The sequence below is a fragment of the Callospermophilus lateralis genome, chromosome 16 (genome assembly GCF_048772815.1).
Source record: "Callospermophilus lateralis isolate mCalLat2 chromosome 16, mCalLat2.hap1, whole genome shotgun sequence".
Classification (NCBI taxonomy): Eukaryota; Metazoa; Chordata; class Mammalia; order Rodentia; family Sciuridae; genus Callospermophilus; species Callospermophilus lateralis.
Genome location: NC_135320.1, coordinates 27251959 through 27272056, shown reverse-complemented (window position 1 = coordinate 27272056; position 20098 = coordinate 27251959). Strand labels below are relative to the sequence as shown.

Below are 20098 nucleotides of genomic sequence, written 5' to 3'. Positions count from 1 at the left end.
GAGCTCCTTGATATGTATCCAAAGGAGTTGAAAAATTAGGTCTCCACAAACACTGCACATAGATGTTTATAGCAGCATTACTCATAATTGCCCAACACTTGGAAGAAACCAAGATATGCTACATTAGGTAAATGAATAAAGGACAAATAAGCTGTGGCAATCCAGAGAGTGTGACCTTATTCTGCACTAAAAAGAAATGAGCAATCGAATTATGAAAAGACAAATGCATAAGTTAAAGAAACCAAACTGGAAAAGCCACATACTGTATGATTCCAACTAAATGAAATTTTGGAAAAGTCAAAACTACCAAGACAATTAACAGATCAGGGGTTTAGGGAGGAAGGGATGAGAGGGAGGAACATGGAGGATTTTTAGGGCATTGAAACTATTCTGGATAATATTATCATAATGGATGCATATCATTAAACATTTGTCTAAATCTGTGGAAAACACCCAAGAATCCTAATGTAAAGAAAGCATGGGCTTTGAGTGATAATGACATGTCAGTGTAGCTTCCTCACTTTAATAAATGTACCACTCTGCTGGGGAATGTTGATAGTGAATAAACCTATGCATGTGTATGGAAAATCTCTGTGCCTTTCCATCAATATTTTTATGAACCTAAAACTTCTCTTTAAAAATTTTTGTCTTAAAAAAAGAAAAGCTGAATTAAACAGGCATCCCAAGCATGGAGGCTGATTGACTCAGCCCTTCTACGGAGGTTAAAGTCAAAACTTATATCGGAGCCAATGTTGCTGGAGTCCCCACATAAAAATGAACAAGCCTATAAGAAAGCAAATGCTTAAGCAGAGCAGGAATATTGACAGCACCTGGTGAGGACACCAGGGGATTGTAGCCACCATTGTTCCACATTCTAAACCACATCACTCTTTGTGACAGAACTATAGAAATGCTTTCGATGGTTGTCATCTGGGTCTGGTTTGGGGACATGTGACACACAGGTCAGGAGTATCCTTTTGTGTTACTCAGCTTTTCATCACTGTGACCAAAATACCTGACAAGAATAAATAGGGGGAGAAAAGTTTATTCTAATCTCACAGTTTCAGAGGTTCAGTCCATGGTCAGACAATTCCACTGTGGTCTGAGGTAAGGCAGAACTTCATGTGGTACAATGCAGCCAAGGAAGTCTGCTCAGCTCATAGCAGTTGGGAAGCAGAAAGAGAGAGAGAGAGAGACGACCAGGAACAGACTATGAACCCCAAGGGCACGCCCCAAGGGCCTGCTTCCTTTAGTCACACTCTACCAGCCTACAGTTACCACTCAGTACAGTTCTTTCAAATTATTAATCCATCAAATGAATTAGTCCACTGAGAAGGTTACAGCTCTCATAATCTAATCATTTCACCTCTGATCATCCCTGCATTTTCTCACACATAAGCTTTCGGGGGAACACCTTGAAATTGTAACCCCTATGCTGGGGCCCCTCATCTTGCCACAGCTGTTGGTGAGGGAGTATAATAGTCACCATGGCTACAGTAGGGTCTCCACCAGGATGTCTTCCATCACCGCTCCCATGCACTGATACCACCTCTCATCAGGGCAAAGAGCAAGGATCTGATCATCTTATCCTAAGAGCAGAGAGCCAAGAGGGCAAGTGGTGAACAGGGCATTGAAGAGGACCCCTACACGGTGGCTTAGAGTGGTGGCAGCAGTGACATCCAGGGAAAGGGGCTCACAAAAGCAGATTTACTTTGGGGAAGACAAATAGCATGGTGTGAATCCATGCAGCTATGAAAACAAGACAGAATTTCAGAGACCATCACAGTGAACAGCTAAATTAACAATTGTCAAAATCATGACGGGTCTATTTCCATCAAAATGGTTAGCAACCGGGTAGTGGGGAAATGAAGCTCTGTGTAGCAGTAATTCTTCACATAAAAATAATTAGACCAAGGCAGTTTGTCAAAGAAAGATAGCAGCTGCATTCCAGAACAGAGCTGTACAGCAGAGGTAGAGCTGCATCTGATTATGTTAGAAATTTCCATGAGGAAGACACCCCATGATGGCAGTTAAGAAAGACTTGATGAGAAAGCTGACCCTCGATGTCCCCCATCACTTTTAAGCAATTGCTTTCGAGGCTTCCAAAGGAGAACTTGACTTTTCTTTGGTATCTTGACTCGTGTGATTGCCTTTGCTGGAGGCTAATTTTTTCTTCCCAAAAATTGCTACATGCTATGTGGCCACTGCTGATGGAGTGGCTGCTATTGCCACTAAGTGCTAAAAGACAGAGGAGGCTAATCCCCATTTCAAGCTGACACTGCCTCCGGCTCCAGAGTCCTCACTGCTGGTTGTCTGCCTCTCAGACTCCAGGCTCACAGGAAACCCACCTCTGATGATCAGGCCATAGGACGAAGGCAGAGGTAGTCATATGTATCTGTTCTTCCCCCCAAACAGCATTTTTCTATCAGTATTCCCACGTGTAAGTTGGTGCCCTGCCGGGACATTTTCCATTTATAACACCTAGATCAGGCACTAACTGGTAGAACAAATCAAGTATGTGTGTTGTGTGCGTGTGTATCTGTGTGTGCATGTGTATCTGCGTGTATGCAGGAGTTGGGAAGTTGTGTGTTTTCAAGTCCTATTTTTTCTCTATATTTTTATTGGTGCATGATAGTGGCGCATCATAGCAGGATTTATTGTTACATTTTTGTACATGCACTCAATATAACAAAATAATCGGACCAATATCATTTCCCAGTATTTCCCTTTTCCTCTTCTCCTCCCTTCCCCTCATTCCTTTCCTCGACTCTTACAGGTCTCCCTTTGAAACTAACTTAAAAACCAACAAGCATCAGCCATGTGTTAGCAAACTATGGCTGGGGGAACCTAAAGATGAATAACATGATAACTCTGTCTTTGCTGTTTTCCTTTGTCTTTGAATGGCTCTCACGCTTTAATAGTTCTCTACACAGAGGGGCTGCTAAGCACCCTGTCCTCTGTGGCAGGCAGAGCGAGGTACCTGAGATCTGCTCATAGAGATGGCTGGCTCACTCTTCCCATTACTGAGCATGGGCGTTCCATCCCCTGAGCCCCGACATCAGTTCCTTGGAAATGGAAGGCACTTTTAGAGGCATTAACTCTCTGGGGCTGTCTCAAGGGTGCCACAACTGCAAGGCACTCGGCATCATCTTAGTCGTCCCAAAGGAGAGATGGGCCTTGCTGTGGGCTTCCCCTACTTAGCACAATGGTAGCAGTAATAGGGCTCATTGCTCTCCCTAGCTTTGGAACTCTTTATTTTTAACTGGCATTAATAAGTTTTGGATCCATCATATGAAATAGTTGTACCATTTCGGAGACTATACAGTAAGAACACATTGCTAATCTGTAGCCATTTGATTGGGTCTATATGGCCTGTGTGGTATAGTCTCCTCACCATAATAGTTTGTGCACACCTGTCCTTGCTAGGAGTGCAGATACAATAGTCTGACGTGACCACTGTGACTGGAGGTCAGTCACCCTTCCCATTCTCACTGGGGACACAGAAATCATTTCTTTGGACACGTGACCTCACTCTCTGTCCCTAGAACCTTGCAGAGACTGTTTCTCATGCTGCCATGTGAAGTACATAGATCCTTTTCTAGGACAAGGAAGGCCATATCTGAATAGAGGATATCTGAATGATGCCTTCCAGAGAGGATGTGAACTCCTTATTTTTCCTTGGTATTTGTCACTGATACCCATGGCATGAAAGTAGATTCATGTAGTGGTAAGGAAATATGATCCACCACCTCCAAAATCAATCAATGTAAGGAAATATGATCCACACCTCCAAAATTAATCAATGGCAAAAGAAGTACAAATAACTTTGTTAGAGAAATGATTTTATTAAAGATACTTACAAGCCTCTCAAGTAAACATGTCAAAAGACATCCTTTGAAATAACATCACTATCTTATTACTTGATTTCATTCTGCTTTCAGGTCAGGTATCTTCAGGTAACTACTATGATTTACAAATACTTGTATTAATAAAAATTATTTTTAAAAAGGTATGACCTTTAGGATCCCAGATCTCAAGTTGTTCTAACACTGACCTGTGAATCAATTATAGCATCGTTAAAACTGGGACAACCCAATGTTACGTCTCTACGTGAGCTACATAAGAAGTATATACTACCAGCATCTTGTTATAAAGCCAAGCCTGACCTTGGAGTGGTATTATAGAAAATACAAAAACAGCAAAATAAAATTCCTTGAATCTCACAAAGGAAGTAATCAGCCAAATCTAAAAATGTGAATAATAGTATGGGGCAAATTTTTCAAAAAGAGGAAAAACTACCATTGATTTAGAAGAGATTTTAAAGACATAATAATCAAATGAATATGTGTACCTTATTGAATCCTGATTTTTGACAAGCCTGTTGCAATAAGATGTTTCTAAACCATTGGGACATTATGAGTACAGGCTAGATACTAACTGGTATTAAGAAACTGTTGGTAATGCAGAAGTAAAAATTTAATTAATTAGTTCTTACCAGTTGAGCAGGATCTCTCAAACTCGCTGTTGTCATTGGATGAGATAATTCTCCAGAGTGGGTTGGTCCCACATGGGAATATTGAGCTGCCTCCTTGTTCTGTGTCTACTCGATGTCAGTAGCACCACTCCCTACCACATCTTGACAACCAAAATTGTCTCCAGACAGTGGCAAATTTCCGCTAATTAAGAATCAATGTACTGCAGATGTATAGAGATCTGAATAAAATGGTATAATGTTTAAGATTTGGTTTTAAATATCTTAGCCTCTCCCCCATCAAAAAGCAGCAATGAATAGAGGACACTTTGATACCATGATTTTTATTTTTGTTAAAACAGAGTAATGAATATATAGGGATTTATAATACTGTTCTCTCTACTTCTGTGTTTGATTTTTAGAAGTCAGTTTGTTAATAAGACCCAACACAGGTACCAAAGGCTTGCTTTCAATGCTTCCTGTCAAAGTTGCTTCACTGCGTTCTTCAAAATTCCCTGCAGACACATTTCCTAACCATCAAAATGACATTTCCAGAATATTTACCTGGCACCAAAGGAAGAGTCTCCACCTGTTTCACTGCTTTACTAATCTGTATTGCTAAAGCCCAAGAACATAAAATATTTGCTAGAAGCAGAGCTGACATTAAAAATAAACATTGTAGCTATTTTGAAGTTTCTCCAAACCTCTGCTACTAACAAAGAAGCACATGCCCTTCATCACCTTCTTCTCAGTATCTGGAACGGATTCATGTGCTGAGTAGATAAATGAACTTGAGGACATTGGATCTCCCTCCGAACTTAGAGGTTGTACAAAATCATAAAATTCCATCACTATAATCTCATCTCTTTATCTTTCAATTTAAATCCCTGTTAAAATGCAAAAGGGCAGATACATGATTGTGTCATTCAGAACAGAGAGTAACAGAAGAGCTGGGGAAACACAATAAGGAAGGTGGGAGAGAGGTGAAGCCCTCCTACTCCTGTGTTGTGCAGCAGGGACCATGATTTACAGTCGGAGAAGTGACAACCTGGAATTTTTTCAGCTATTTCAAAGTATGACTAAAAATTTCATCCCATACCATAGAATCATTATCCTGAGCTAGTGGAAGAAAAGTTTCTAGATGGGGTTTAAAGTAAGAGTGAAACATAGTCTCTGTTAGTGTGATGCTTATAAGTTGGTTGGAGGGAAAAAACTTTCATGCCTAAATGAAATCATTAGGGCACCATTCATTGTGAAGCTGATTGCCATGAGCTGCTTGTGGGGTAGTACTGATAGCATGAGAGTTTCCATTAGCGAATGGGAAAGTCATATGACTGAGAAGTGAAAGCCTTCACAGAGGAGAACTTCAACTAACCCTTTAGAGGCCAGTGGGATTTGGATGGGCTAAGACTTTGCATGAGAGAAATAGTGAGAGCTGAAGTTACTCCACCAATATTCATTAAGTGTGAACGGTGTAGCAGGTTCTGTGCCAAAGTTGATTTTGTACAAAGATGCGTAATTCAGAGCCCTTCTATCCCAAAGACTTACCACTTAGTATGAACAAAGAATATGCACAGTCTTCACCAAAAGTTTGGAGACAAGAGTGACTGAACATGGGAATGTATAATAGAACAGAACCACTAGACCACTAAGGTGTGTGTGTGTGTGTGCGCACAGAGGGAGATAGAAGAGAGACAGATACACACACACACACACACACACATACACACACACACACAGTGGTGGGGAGAGTGGAGAGATTTTTAAGATTTTAAGAAATTAGAGCATGTAATTATGGTGTCTGGCAAGTCCAAAATCTGTAGGTTGTGCTTGCAGATCAGAGACACAAGGAGGAAGAATGGAAATTGCAGTTTGGGTCCAAAGGCAGCCTGGAAGCAGGTTTCCTTCTTCCTCAGAAAATTTCAGTCTTGTTCTTTTGAGGTCTTCAACTGATCAGAGGAGGTCCCCTTACATAATGGAGGGCATTCAGCTTTACTCAGAGTCACTGATTTAAATGCTACTCTCAGCAAAAAGATACAAGATACTTTGATACTTAAACTACCATTTGACCCTGAAAAAGGATACATTTCTTTCTTGTACGTGGAAGCTAAAGAGAAAAAAAAAAAAGGAATAAAAAGGGATCTCTCAAAAATAGAAGGTAAACCAGGAGAATACGGAAGAGAGATAGGTGGATGGAGGAGAAGAGAGCAAAGAAAGGTCCATGAGGAATGAAATCAACCCAATCATATTTTGTACATGTACACATAGAGCACAGTGAATCTCACTCTCCTGTGTAGTTATAATGTATTGGTTAGAAACACTAGTGTTTGATCAAATTTCTGGGGACCACAGGCTAGCCAAGTTTGCACATAAAAGTAACCATCACAAGATAAGAAATATGTAAGGGACACAGGTCTGTGGTTAGGTGGTAGGAAAGCCAGATTCGGTTGATTCTTGAGTAGTCAAGCAAGAAGGGGTGGTAGAAGATCAGGTTGGAGGTGTGTGTGGTGGTGTGTAGGTAGACACAGCTCAACCCCAATCATCTTACCCCTAAGGCCCCTGATGACTCCATGTCACTTTGCAACTGCAGCATGGTCAGCATTTCTGTCCCAGGAAATCAGTCCTACATTTTGAAAGCTGATTGCCACACTATAATCAGGAAAGCAGGAAAGCCCAGGTGTCAAATGCAATCCAGGCACACCCAGAAGCTATTTTGCATTCAAAAGGCCTAAGTGAATAGGAAAGATTTTTTTTTTCAATACTGAAGTTCTTTAAAGCAATTCATATTTTCTTTTATAGGTCGAAATAAGTAATGACATTGACTCTGAAATTCGGCTGCTGAACTTGACTTAGGGAACAAAGCACCACCGACAGCCAGCACTCTGTGGATCCGACACCTGTCACCTTCCTTCCAGAGAATGGACTGTGCCTCCCAGCTTTCCCACCAATAGTGGAGTTCTTCGGTCACAGCCTGTGTATTGTTAGCATTGTTTGCTAGATGAGTTCTAGGTGCTTGGGTGGGTATTTTTTTAGTCATTTTCTTCTTATATGAACACTTGTAAATTGTAAAAAAAAAAATGGTTTTTAATTTTTTAACAATATTTAATGTGAGGCATGCAAAATGGTGGGGTGGGGATCTGTGAAGACTTCATCAGTCATTTCTATGAGAAACATCAGTGTGTGTTGTTAAGGTGTGAGATCCGTGCTGCTGTTATTCTAGGCCTGGTGGGTTTGCACTGGCAGACATTGCCTGTGGTCATCAGACACAAAGGCAGACCCTGTGACAGATCCTACATGGGTACAATGAGTACCCATGAGTACCCAATGGGTCCAGCTTTCAGACTGAATGTGGATCGTTGTTTCAATATTACAAGACAACACACAGAATCCTCCCTAGCTCTCAACTTCTCACAACATAGGTCAAACTTATGGCTATTTAAATTTTCAGAACTCGTGTGTGATATCTTGTTCTTCCTATAATATAAAAAATTAATGTATCATGGGGGCACATGAAAGGCTGAAGTGATTTACGAAACCCCTTTCTCCTTTGGAGGGAGCATGGGCATCTCTGAGGTCCATATTTCCTACACTTTATCCCCCTTCTAACACTTATGTCAGACCTAAACACACAGCACGTGGGCTTGTGGGACAAAAAAATCACAGCCATAAATCTGCAATCAACTTTGCTTTGAGGATATTCAAAGGGAACGTTAAAATACTATGGAATTCTCCACAAGTACTTCTAAAGAAAATATTTATGTTTGAGCTACATCAACTTTTCTTTCTTCTACCCCATCCCAATAGCCAAGAAAATCATATAGGAAATGTTCCAAAATCTTCTGTAGGGGAAGAAAAAGAACTGTTTTTGTTTTAAATTGGTATAAAATTTACATATGCACTGATATTAAAGGTACAATTTGATTAGTTTTGGAAAATGTGCATCCCCATGTAACTAATGCCTCAGTCAAAACGAGAACATTTTCATCACTTTAGAAAATTCCTTTATGCCCTCTTTTCAAACAATTGCCATATTCCCAAACATAGACCACAACTGTGCTCATTTTCATCATTAGTTAATTTTGTTAATTATAACATATATATACATATACCCTTCACATTCTTTTTCTCCGTATTCCTGAATCACTATTTTCTCATGAAAATAAATTTCACTCACTTTGTACAGCAACCAAAATCAAGTTTCCCATAAGTCACAAAGTTGTGCATTTGCACACTGTTAAGGACAGAGATTGTTAACTTGGTCCATGTATCACTAATACTGGTCTATAAATCACCTAAAAGCATTGCAAATTTTTGAAAGTGTGTTAAGGCTTTCTTCTCCTCCTCCTTCTACTTCTTCTGCTCACAGATTTCATGTGACTCTATTAAGAATCAGAATCAGAACTTAATGCAACAAACATCACCCAGGTTCCTCCAAGTCCATGAAAACCACAGGGGGCTTCATAGAGGTTAATTTAACTCCTGAGCCTGGAGACTGTGCCCCTTTGCTCAGAGAACCCTCATTGTCTCTCATCATTTTTCATTCCTACTGGATGAATCCAGAGTCAAAATAAAAAAGAGGAAGGAGAGACCTTGGAAATGGTGAAATCCAAGCCATTATTCTTCAGTTAAAGGCATTAAGGGTTTGACTTTGGTGGACTTGTCCAGAGCCTTGTATTTGTGCAGAGAGGCAACAACTATGGTAAAAGGAAAAGAACATAAAGGACAAAAGTTGGGGTTTGGGTCCCAATCCAAAGCAGTCTTTGACATTTCAGCATCTCTCATTTAGGAAATGGACCTATGAGCTTAACATCCCAAGGATGTGGATTTGACTGAAAATGTTAAAAATATGCCATCAACTATGAGACACTTCACAATTAAAAGAGGTAGTTGTTATCCGTAGTGTCAGAGCAATACGTTGGTCTGAAGCTCTTGTCACCCACTCAAGTTTATTAAAAGCCCACAAAAACAACTAACTCTTCTGTTTTCTAAAAAGCGTTTGCCCGTGTTTAAGCAGTGTGAAATCATGCAGATTTTAAATGGTATTTTTAATTAAAAAAATAAACTTTATATTAAAATTCCAAAACTAATACATAATCTTATTGAAAAAGCTAATAAAACATCAAAAGTGTAAAAAATTAGTAAAATAGGATAAAATTAATACTTAAATACTCAAAGCTGCCATTTCCTTACACTGACACTACACACTCAACAAAAACATAGTTAGCGGCCTGGGGTTGTGTCTCAGTGTAGATTGCTTGCCTCACATTAGTAGGGCGCTCAGCACCACATAAATAAAATAAAGGTATTGTGTCCATCTACAGCTAAACATTAGAAAAGAAATATAGTTAGCATTTCATAAAATAGTCGCACATTGTCTTGTTTTTCTTGCCTCTTCATGTGGATTTGTGTTCTTCTAAGATGCATCTCAGAGTTCTAAACCTTGGCTAATCACCAATAACAGATTGAAGGAGGAAATCTTTATGTTAGTGATTTTTCTAGGAATGTTAAATCTAGGCAACTACGTACTGTGGCATATAGATGAATCTTTCTTCACTTGAAGGTATAACTGTTTCAATCTCCATCCCTAGCAAGGATTGTTACTAATCCACAAGGATTATTCTCAAATTCTAGAAAATTAGCATAATCTTCCACCTTCTCTCCTTTTTCTCTCACAGTGTCTCATTTTTCTGGCTACTCTTTAGAGGCTCTGCTTATTTATGATAAAGAGAATCGTAGACTTGGGCAGTAGCCCTCCACTTTTACCCACGAATCTGGATAATTCCAACATGGTACTACTTTGATTGCTGTTCCCTGGTAACTGGCATTTCAGTTCTTGCTTTTGCCTCCTACCTTAGAGAATCTACTCTTGCACTGTGTGCCTATCCAGTAGGGTTTTCAACAACGACTTGTTCATTAGATGTGTGTTCTGGCCAGATCTTGACTTTTCCGTGTGTAATTGTGTAACTGGTCAGAGTAAGGGAAAATGAAAGCATTCCTTAGCCTGTAACTCTTCTGCCAGAATCTTACCTACCAGCTTAAGAGAGGGCACATCTCCAGGCTCAAGAGCTCTCCGCAGAAGCATCCCTGTTAAAGCAAGATGTGGACATCCACCACCCTTGATCCCCTAGTGCTGAGCAGAACATCAAAGAACAGCAGAACAGCAGAATATCAGCTAGTGTTTCTTCTTCTCTGAGTTACCTGGCAGTGAGTCTTGTAAACCTTGACCAACCCTCTTCAGGCTGTGCCTTCTATCTTGTATGAATGATTGATCCTTCCTGAAGAGTTTTCTGCCAGCAATGTGTGACACCACAAGAAGATGGGACGCTTTCAGTTTAGCTTTTATTTAATGAAGCTTCTAGTCATGTTTCAAAGCCAGAAAAAGCTAAGCAATAGAGTTATAGGGAGGGTTACAGAATTCTCAGGGGACAGAAAATACCTTGATCATGGGACAGTCCACATCAGAGGAACTGCAAGTATCTCTTAGGAAAATCTTTAAGCAAGTGTGTCCCCAGGAATGTTAACCTTCCTTCCACCTGCCATATAAAGTGAGAGAATGTGTCCCTGACATGTATGTCTGTATCTCTCTGAATCTGGGATGTAGTTTGCTCATTTGTTTTGAAGACAATGTGACATCTTGCTTTAGAAAAATATTGACTCTTTTCCTTTTTTTCCTTTAAAAAAAATAAGCCCTTCTATTCCTATGGACCTAAATAAGAGAAGCAGCCAGCTTCAAGTGGCTGAAGCTAACAAAACATGGCAAGGCTGCCATCTGTCTCACTTAATGAATGGGACACTCCTGATTGAGTGGAATTTGTCTTCATTAGAACTAGCTAAAATGTACATTGCAGAGCTGAGGAAAACCATCATGACTCTGCTAAATCAAGAGGAAAACAAAAAGCAAAATTACTCTTTTCAATCTTTGCAAATTAGAAAGGGATCTTGCCAAGAATAAAAAGACCTTTATTTTCAACCTAATTAAAAAATTGATGGTGTCTCAAAAATGTGGACTCACCGTGGTCTGAGAATATTCTGGCTGATTATTTTCTAAAGCAGTCACTTATCATTTCTGAGTTACTTTAATATGTAGCTAGGAGAAATGTTAGAGTTGATTAGAATTCAAATATTCTAACTTGACATTTTAGCCCAAAGTAGTACCTGCTTTCCTTCAAGAGGTAGCTGAATTAAGTAGGAAAAAAATACAAATAATTGATCTTCTAAACCGCAGCAACCTTAAATGTCTGGGTTTTAAATATACACACACACAAAAAAAAAAAAAAAAAAAAAAAAAACCCTTTCCATTTAAGAATGGTCTGCAACTTTGTTTTATTTTATTTATTTATGTATTTTTTTTTTGATAGGAGGTGTGTTGAAGTATCTACAAGCCATGGTTAAATATTTGCAACAAATAGGCCCACAACTTAAGGACAAATTTTAAGCATTAAATGAATGTATTTCTTATTTAAGGTCTCTCAAAAAAAGAGAAATTATCAAATAGTCCAAATTCTGTAGGTGGCATTTCTCTTTTCTGTCTAAAAAAGACATTTCCAGAAAGTGGGTCAAATTCCTTAAATATTGGTATTTGTAGGAAAAAATTGGTGTCAGGTAAAAAATTAATCATCTTCATTGAACTTGCAATCATTTAAAGGGCAAGAATTATATTAAATGTGGAGCATTTAAAATGAAATATTCAAGGAATCCAAAATATGCTTTGGCTTGAACTTGAGATCCAAGTTAAGTAAAAAGAATTTTTAAAAAATAAGAGATAAAAAAGGAAGCTGGCAGTGGGGAGAGGAAGGAATATGAGAAAAGAAAGAGAAGGAAAGGGAATAGAGAGGAGGTAAGAGAAGAATTTAATACCCAAAGTCTTCCTAATTGGATTTGGACAATATCAATCCTTAACTCACAGTTGTGTTTTTTTTGTTTTGTTTTGTTTTTTCTTGTTCCTTTGATTAACTCAAAACATTGAATCATTCTCCATTTAAGGCACGCTTTCCTTTTCCTCTTTGGAATTGTTAAGAAACAGTTTAGCAAAACCTATACGCTATCTAGTTCTCATAGAATTTGCTTTGGCAGACAACCAACCTTGTCAGTCTATATTAGTGAGGATTAAGTTTACTTATAGTAAGGAAAAAAAATACAGTTGCTTAAATAAGATGTCTATTCCTCTTCATATTTCAAAATTCTACAATCAGCAAAGCACTAGATATGAGTTTCCTAGAGATGTGGACCCAGGATCCTTCTTTTTTGCTTCATCCTTGAGAGCCATCATTCTCCAGATCATAGCATGATTCAAAATGGCTGTTGAAATTCCAGCCATTGCTTTTGTATTCCAGCCAAGGAGGAAGAAAAAGAAAAAAAAGAAGAAGACTTCTTTCCTCTAAAGGCATTTCTCAGAATTTTCCCACACTACTTCTACTTATATTGCATTGCCCAAAACTTGGTGCACACCAAACTTCGTTGAAAAAAAAAAAAACTGGGAAATATAGTCTTTATTTTTGATGACCTTGTGCCATATTAAATTTAGGGGCTTTATTTCTTAGTAAAAAGGGTAAAAATACATAAAATAAATTAATTCTTCCATGGCCATAACAGTTAAACTATTTTATTTTATCAGGCCCTTCTCTTTTGAAGGTACTACTTACTCAATAATTTTGCAAGAAATGATTTTCATGAGTAAAATTGTTAGTTCTATTCTCTTAACACCTGGCACCTTCCATCTGGCAACCATGACTAACTGACAATTTAAACAAGAGTGGGCGACTTATTCTTGTTGTGCACACACCTTCCCACAAACTTCAATACCAGAGTGGACCCTTTTCTACGCAATCACATTGTTAAAATGTGCCATGTGATCCACTTCCTTAAATGGCAAATAGTATATGAATATTTTAGGAAGTGAAAGTTAAAAGAAATAACATGTCTAATACAATGTGCAATTTCTCTATGCGATAAAATGTTTGCATTGAAAAAGGGACCTCAGTGATTCCTTTACAGATGAGACTGAAGCTGGTAGTTGTAGTTGTCCCATCAGGTCTGCTATGCAAATTCTGAGTACACCCTTTGTCCATGTACATGGATGTCCAACAGCTGTCCCTACTACACCATACCTTTGCTGTTGACTAATGTGATGCCTTTGCTGTTTGTAAAGGCTCCTCTGGCCCCACATATCCAGGCTGCAAGAAGTCACCTGCTGTGGGCTTCTTGGCCCTTCACCTTTCCTCTGCTTGGATCTGAGTATCCTTTACAAAAGACTTTATCTGTGTTCTTGCCCTTTACAAAATACTTTATCTGTGTTCTTGTTGACTTTGCTTATTTTCATCTTTGCATGTATTTTCTCAAGGGAAATAAGAAATCTGAGAGTTCAGATCATTGTTCTTTGCTTTCAAAAAAACGGCTCATTCCTGCCTGTTGCCTTCTTTCTCTACTTTACACTTTGTGTTTAGACATAATTTGCATGCCCCAGACAAGCCTCCTGATCACTTCTTCCAGCCAGAATGAATAAAGTTTAACTTTTAACTGCTGGATGTAAAACCCTTCTAAAGTTTTCTGTTTCTGGGGAAGCGATTTTGCAAATAATTGCCTTCAGTCGCTTTTTAACTATCTCAAAGTTTCATTTCTTCTAAGTCTCTTTTAAAGAGGATTGGCCTTTTCTCCTTCTGACTTCTTAAATCTATTTTAAACCTAAAACAGCAAGTCATTGGATAAAGTTTTATAAAATACTTTATTAGGATCATCTATCTAATTTGAAACTCTGACCCTCACTATATCAAATATTGCTACTGAATTAAGGTAATGATAATATAAATGGAGATCATTATATGTGTGAATGCTAATTGGTTTTCTGATTCCTTCATTAATGCTTTTTGCATTCTATTGTGTAGAATACTTTTATTAATATTGGGGATTGAGCCCAGGGACTCTTTACCATTGAGCTACATCCCCAGTCCTTTTATTTTAAGACAAGATCTTGCTAAACTTCTGAGGCTGACCTTGAACTTGCAATTCTCTTGTCTCAGCCTCCCAAATTGCTGGGATTATGAGAGGCTTGACATAACCCCTGGACAATGGAATTATGTATAGATGTTTTATTTGTATTGTCCAGGGGTTTCATTATTATTAACTGTCTTTGTTTAATCCATTTATTCAATCAATATGTATAAATATTTATTTAGTTTCTTCCATAACTTTTCATTTTACCATGTTTTTAAATAAGAAAAAATGTTTTCTGGACATTACATTTTTAAGCAAAGTTAATGTCCAAAGCATCAAGTTAAACATCTCCAGAGAATGGAATTTGGGGTAATTCTGTAGTGTACTTGTTTCTATAGGACAAGTAAAGCTCATTAATTCCTTTTATTGCTTTCAAACCACTTAGTATAGTGGATTTTTAAAAATCACTTGATTAGTGTTGGACTTTCTGACACCACAGAGAAAGGCCATTGATTACAGAACTCAAATTATTTAAATTTCTCCCCAAAATCGAAACCACTTGGCCCTGTATGAAGTTGTCTTTGTGCTCCTAGACCTTCAGTGTCTAGGCTTGAGGCACATTTGTCCCGTTAATCTTTGTCAAAAAGGAGGTTTGGGCAGTGGTTTCAGAGTGGGATTAAGAAGACAAAGTCTGCTTCTTCTGTTTTATTCTTTTCCCATTTGTTTCGGGGCCCATGGTTATCAACCTTCCTTGATTTTATTCTGCCTGAGTCTCACGTTTCCCTATCTGTAAACATTGTGCTGCATAATAATTACAACCTTTAAGAAAACGAAGAGTTTTCATTAAAGTTTCCCTGAAAATCGAAGATGCCATGTGACAGGTGCTGCTAGAAGGCCAGAGTATTATTAGCATCAGTGATAATTGTAATTTAAAAAAAAGTCTCATTTTCTTCTACACACATAGGCATTCCATTTTTCATCCCGTATAACTCAAAGGAAATGTGGGTGTTAACACTTCAAAATACTTTTGCATCCTAGGGGGAACATCTGAAGCAAAGAGAATTAATATCCACATAGTTCCTAAAGCAAAATGCCTGATACATTAGAATAACAAAACTCTTTCTCATCCTCTGGTTGTAACTTGTGAGAACTCCGACTGAGAACTTCTGCTCTGGAAACACGAAGGATTTTCTGCTACTGTAGGTAAAAATAATAATAATAATAATATCCAAAAACTGGTCTTCTCCATAGCACTTACCTTTCAAAGTTTTCTAAGACTCCCTGTATGTAACAAGAACTCTGCTACCTGGCAGACTCATCCATCCACCACAGAACAAGAACCAAAAATCTAACAAAAATGTCGTCTGACTATCCCAATAGGTTTCACAAAATCCATACCCTGAAACTCCTCAGTTTTATTCATAGGAAAACTCTCGCAGTTATTATTTAACTTCTACTCAACTCTTAATTGATCCACAGTCCTAGTGTCTCAATTATTTTATTAAAAATAATTTTCAATCCCATACAGATTAGAAGCAGAAAACAGGAAAGGGAGATGCAAAGTAAAATGAGCAAAAATACAGATAGTAATTATGCACACTATTTCTAAAAGAACAGAGAGGAAAAACTAATATAAGAATGTAAATCACAGTCTTATGGGGATATTTAAGGCAAAAATAAAATATGTTTAACACAGCCTAAAGGCAGTGCTGTATTGTTTTACAAAACATTTTGTTCACATTATGATGAATTCAAATCATTAAGTGAAAGATTTATTTGTGTGAATTAGGAACAGATACTACTTTCTGAAGAAACTTTTTTCCTATCTTGAAATTATATTAATTATTGATTTTCTTTAAGTAATATAGTTTACTTCATCAGCTGGACATTTTCTTCTGATGACTATACATATCTCAATGACTACTGTGTGAATGAAAAGCTTGCAAATGTAGTATTACTGCTTCCTGCATTATCCATCCAACAATATGTGGTGACCATATGGTCATTATAGTCTTCTTACATAGTTAAGTTATGTCAACTTTGTTTTGGAAGACTCTTCTCCCAAAATGATTAAAGAAAATGTGCTTAGGTATTTAAAAGAGCAAAGATCAGTAATAACCCAGATGTAATCTATGTGTACATAAAATAGGAGCAAAAGTACAGTAAGAAGCTATCTCAGAGGGAAGGGGTGGGTAAATTTTCAAGATTGTGGGCCCTGATAACTAGTTCCCTAGAATTTTCCCCTTTAAAAAAAAAATTTTTTTCCACTTGGCAATTACCAAATTGTCTCTTCTGATACAATGCCCTGATTTTTTTTCATTTGAAAGATCTCATAGTCCTGTGAAATTTCACAGAAAAGGGAAATGTTTACAGAAAACATGGGTGTGGCATGCTTTCTTCTGGGTTCCACAAGATCTTGCCTACGTTCACCAAAACAAACTCGATCCTGTCGGCATTGGGTATTCTCTGGATAGTAGCAGTTTACGTCAAACTGGAACATGTTTCCTCTTCCTTTATGGATGTCTGACTTGCCCTGTGGTATGTAAAACTGACAATACCCAGGAGATACTTTTGATCTGGAAGTTTCACTGCAGGTAGCTACCATACTAGCATTGGTAAACCAGCCACATGGGTAAGACAGGATTCAACAAACTCCCAAGCTACACACATGCCAGTGCCCACTGATGGCAAGTTATGTGTGTCACCTCTTTCTTTCAAAACATCCCTGTGGAGCACCTCCTATGTATGAGGCACTGGACAGACACTAGAGATATAAAGCAAAATAATAACAGTCTTCCCACAGGGAGTTCACAGTCCAGTGGTGAAGAGCTCCAGGTCCTTGTGCGCTACACAAGCTGGGCCCTGACTGGAGATGCCACAGCTTTCCTTCTTTCAGATTCTGAGCTCCTGCAAGCTGAGAAAGGAAGAAAGTCCATTTGCAACATGTCTTTGCTGTATCCTTACACATTCAACAAATACTTCATGAGCATCTGCTTTGTACAAGAAGCCAGGGAAGCAATAAAAACAATCAAATACACAGCTTTTACTTGAGATGTTTCCAACAGAAATCCAAGTCACTTTTAGTCAATCTATGCATCACAATTTCCTTGAGTTTAGTCTCTGCAACTGACACCTATTCACTCTGATTCTAAAGTCTCTCTTGGCCCCTGACTACCCTGTTCTGGGCAGATGGGTGCTGCGTGTGTTGCCATGACTCTCCATTTAAGAGCAAATGGACAAAATAGGTCCTGTCATTCAGAACCTGTCACCCATGTCAAAGGGAATCCAAGAAAGACCGAAAGACTGAAGGGCTCTAAATTTGCATTAAAGATAGACAGTCTGCAGCTCCTAACAATCAAAAACAGTTAAGACCACTACTTGCTTCAGTGATACCAACATTTTCCTGTCATATCTGTGGTGATCTGAGAGTAGTGCATAGATGGGTTGGTTAGTGTTTACATAAAACTCAGCACAGACAATTGACAGTTACAGGAACTCACTCAAGGAGCAAAATCAGTGCTCAAAGGGGAATTCCCATGGAACTATGGCATAATCTCAATCTAAAACATAACTGTTACATTTTTATTGCTTCTTTTAAACTTATTATTGTTGAATACAAGATAGCAATACTCAAATAGTGAGTGATTCTAAGGCTCTTTTTCTTGCTGTGACCAACAGAATGAAAGTGAATTTGTTCTCATATTTATAATATCAACTCTGCCATCTTATGGAAAATACTGGAAGTACCTAAAACATTTCATTATGTTTCCAAGGCAAGGATCTGCTGGTAAGATGATGGAAAGACCAAGACATAACAACTTCTGTCTATTTCTACATGTTTTTAAACTCCTAACATTTTTACCAACAGAAATCATTTTTTTAAATCTTTCAATCTTCAATAATGCTTAGATTGCTTGCCAACCAAAATGTCTCTCCAACTTGACACTGGAACTCCATGTAAAACTCTTGAATGATATTTTGTACTGATATGAATTTCTACTGTCCCATAACACTGTGTAGTGACTTCACTGTATATTAATTTTTTTTCTATAGATTCTTGAGCTACCAGATGAATTAATTGAAGAAGACTGAATCTGTCAGAACTATCCTATATGATGTTGGTAGCTTGTAAAAAAAAAAAATGAATGTCTTTTTTCTTATAAAAATTGGTAACAAGACTTGTTTTCACAATTAGTTTTTACATTTTTTGTGCATATAATTCCTGTATACTATACTCATAATCTAAAGTGAGCAGAAATTGTTATTTAAAAGAAAATACATACATTTTTATGTCTCTCTGAACCCTTTGATTCTGAGTAAATTTACAATATGTTAGCAGTAATAGACTATTCTTTTCAACTATGAATAAAAATGTACATTGAAGTAGAAGATGACTATTGCTTTAATGATTTTCCTCATTGCACAGGTTGAGCATCTGAAATCCAAATGCTCAAAAAATCCCAACTTTATGAAGTCAAAAATGACAAAACATGATCTGTTTCATATGCAAAATTGCTAAAAAAAAAAAAAAGTTGCATAAATTACCTCCAGCCCCTCTCTCTCTCTCTCTCTCTCTCTCTCTCTCTCTATATATATATATATATATATATATATATATATATATATAAATATATATATATATATATATAATATATACATATGTATATATATAGTGTATATGAAACATAAAAGAATCTTGTGTTTAATCATTGGTCCCAATCCCAAGATACCTCATGAGGTAATACAGATATTCTGAAATTTTAAACACTTCTGGCCCCAAGCATATTGGATAAGGGACTCCTAACCTGTAGTGTGAATATATTATAGTAAACTCGAATAGTATATGCATCTTGAATGTCCTTACATTCTTCAGATTCCAATGAGTTAGTACTCTATTTCCTAAACAAAAGTCTCAAGCTTTTACAACTACAAGAAACTCAGGCTCTTCCCCCCAAGAATTGCATAAAAACCCTGGAGAGCATTTAAATGGTCTGCAAACCTGCCCAGTGACTTGAGTCTGCTCAGTGCAGACAGCTGCTCTGGGCTTGTCTACCCAGGACTCTGACCCCCCTGTCGTTTTTCCAACCTGAGGTGTTCTTTGATAATTCATATTGACTTCAAAGACTGTAACTGGTTTTTGAATGATATAAATTATATCCTAGCATCTGTCCTGAAATTGCCACTAAATTCACTGATTTACAATTTTTGATCTTTCATCTGCTGCATGAAAATTTTTCATGTTGATGACCCTATTTTTAGTCTTCCATACCTATATCTTCCTCTAAGATCCTCCAAGTTCACCATGAGCAGTGATTTCACCTACACTTCTATTTATTCAACTTTCCAACAAGTATAGTATGCCAGACCCTGCGCTCGGCTCTGGGATTTATCTTGAGCCCAATAAATACAACTCATCCAATCAAAAAGCTCACATAGTGATTCTCTGGGCCTTGAAAGGTTATGCGTTGAGGAACCAGCTAGATATTTTTGTTTTCTCATTGTAACTTGGAGAAAACTAATAAACAAATTAGAAATAAATCCCTATGCTGATTTAGGAAGCATATTCCCCAAAATTGAGATAATACAGAGGTTAACCTGGCACCTGCTCAAAGATAGCATGCTAATAAGTGAAGCCTTCCTTATTTTAAGTAAATATAAATTTAAATAAATTCTTATGGTAATAAGTGCCCTTAAAAA

At 37.7% G+C, this 20098-nt stretch overlaps 1 protein-coding gene and 1 non-coding gene across 2 annotated transcripts in view; both read left to right on the top strand.

The window, feature by feature from the left end:
• The window catches only part of Nkain3 (sodium/potassium transporting ATPase interacting 3), a 319499-nt gene that overhangs the window by 294828 nt on the left and 4573 nt on the right, over positions 1-20098 (top strand). The window lies entirely within an intron of this gene.
• LOC143382457 (U6 spliceosomal RNA) lies at positions 19945-20048 on the top strand. Its single transcript, XR_013089002.1, has one exon. It is a non-coding gene; the product is annotated as a U6 spliceosomal RNA (small nuclear RNA).